The sequence below is a fragment of the Morone saxatilis genome, unplaced genomic scaffold, assembly GCF_004916995.1.
Source record: "Morone saxatilis isolate NCDOM2014 unplaced genomic scaffold, NCSU_SB_2.0 Contig12, whole genome shotgun sequence".
In the NCBI taxonomy this organism is placed as follows: Eukaryota; Metazoa; Chordata; class Actinopteri; family Moronidae; genus Morone; species Morone saxatilis.
This window is the reverse complement of record NW_023339674.1, coordinates 18,812,216-18,814,948: the sequence shown is the minus strand read 5'-3', so window position 1 is coordinate 18,814,948 and position 2,733 is coordinate 18,812,216.

Below are 2,733 nucleotides of genomic sequence, written 5' to 3'. Positions count from 1 at the left end.
GGGAGAGCTGGGAAATTGTGCAGTTTAAATAGACCGCCAGATTGGAAGGGTGCGCTTGGTTAGTGATTATGGAATAAGGCATGTCATGTGTGTATATCAGCGCAGCTCGAGTTGACTGCCTGAAATAGCTCACAGGCTTCGCTCCATTTATGTTAGTTGAAATTTATCTTTACCCACCTCAAACAGCAATTAGCATAATAATATAATAATATTAAAAGCAAATAATAATAAACAATGAATCAACTTCATTTATGCAGTAATATTCACCTGATGATAATGTTGAACCCAAGTCCAGTTATGATTAAACTTACAAATCAAATAAACAACAACAATTTAAAACCAAAGAAGTTTAAAAGAAGTTGCAGAGTTATTTATGTGGGGAGTATTGCAGTGCGGGTAATGTAGCATTTCTTAAGTGAATATGCAGTATGTAGCAGCTGCTTATACGCATTTCTATAATGTGGGAAATATTAGCAACAAGGTGGTGTTTGGTGCTTTATACTATGCCAAATGTTTCACCTTTTTGTGCTTCTGAAATGACACTTCAAAAGGGAGAGAAACAGGGTATAAACTGTAAAGGCAGTAAATAAAGCAGCTTCAGATGAGGATACAGAAGTCCTGGAGAATAATATCAAGGAGGTCAGTACAGGGATAGCAGGTGAGAACAATATCAGTAGGCAGTCATCTGATGATGCATGGTGCTTATGATGACACCATAATGTTTTGAAGAAGCTCACAGGATGCAATCAAAGTAAAATTTTTAAAAGTTTTGTCTGTTTTCACAAGCTGTTGTTCCCTGTCTCTCCTACATTTTAGGAATAGGAGATGATATGGAGATCCACTACAGAGCCAGCTAGCTACTGTATAACAGCTATGGTGAGTTTCACAGTGATGTAACTAAAGTAGGTTGTTATGTAGTGTTTCCACTGTTCCACAGTCCTCATCATGCCTCGTTGCGACTGTTTCTGGAAACTCTAAAAGCACTTACCATCATTTATTAGTATGACAAATGTTCAACGTCCCCTTGAATACATCCATCCATCCCATTACAAAATAAAGTAGGATTAGGATTTGTAGTGTTCATTTTAATTTAGTGGTACAAGATCTAAAATTAACCTGAATAAAGTCAGAAGCATGCTTGCTTTGTCCTTCAACGTAACGCTCAAATAATTAATTAAATTAGAATGATTTAATAAACCTGTGTCATGAAACACTGAAGATTAAGTGTCTTTTTATACTTAAGTATCAGTGTGTATATACAAGTGTATTTTAACTATGGACCACAAAACGATTATTGCAGCATTTTTTAAAACCAATAAGTTTTTCATTTCTGTCTTCTGGCCTCTGCCCAGCCCTGGGTCTCTGGTTTGCTCAGGACAGAAAGCAGTTAAGCCAGCACCAAGTGACCATTAGAAGGACTATATCTTATTATGACTGTAAATTAGCTTCAACATTGAGTCATAGTGGTTGCCTCCTCACATGAATACACAAGTAACTTATTTTTAATTAGCAGACTTTCCAAATGGTTTTTCAGCAAAAGATATTATTTTTGTAAATATATGTACAGTAAATATAGTGTGCATGTACATGCATACTGCCATTAGTGTTTAATAATACAGTCACTAATATGGTCATGTAAAAAATGGAAACCGCCTGATGGTGGTGCTAAAGCCAAGCTGATACAGTCACCAATTTCAAAAGGTTTCTTCTGCTTGTGAGCATTAATATGCCCAAAGCACAATGCTAGGGTAGTAACAAGTTACAAGTAATAAACACGAGTAAAAAACTAACAAGTACTTTTCATGTTCCTTCTTTTTTTTTAACTGTACTTCTACTCTTTGCTCAAGTATATTCTTGAGCCAGTAATCTATTTTATACTTAAAACTCTGCTTCAAATGCAGGGATTGAGTGTCTGGGGAGCTCATCTACTGCAGATGGCAATTTACCAGCTGTCTGGAAGAAAAATAGTCACCAGCTGTCTTTTGAGATTGATGCATTGATGACTGAGCTAACCCAAAACAAGGGGCATCTTTCAGCAACAATCCCTGGCCACATCTGGACACTTTTTATCAAAATCTAAAAAACAAAAAAAGAAACAGATACATGATGAAGTGCTTGCTATGCCTGCCGAAGAACACAGATATCTCTGCTTTTAAAAACTCCTCTTACCTCAACAAGCACATAAGTTGCACATGCACATGTGGAACGAATGGTCATTTTTCATGTTTAACATTAATCTTTGATGTTATGATGATGACATTTTGTAGTGGTCTTATTAATTAAAATTCATTTTACTTAAGTAGGTTTCTCAAGTAGTAATTTTCACTTTATACTTTTTCAGTACTCTATCCACCACTGCAGAGATTTGTTTAGAGTTTATAAATGAGAAAGTTTCAGCTCTGACTTCAAGAAGTGAATAGTGAACCTCTTCTTGCTGCATCAATAAATTTTCACAAGGAGGCAGTGTTTGAGGCAGGAATGAACAGAGGTACTGAGAGAAAATGGTGAAAGAGAAACATTTTATTGTTTACAAATATGTACAAAATAAATTTAGAGGATCTTGTGTTCTCATTTGATCATTTGATCTAGGAGATTATGCACAAAGCAATAATGCATAGTATAACACTGTATTTAAGAACAGGGTAACATACAGTATCTAATATCACATTTACTTCGTCTATTAAACAGCACTAAGTCTACACTTAAAGGGACAGTTCACCCTAAAATAAAAAA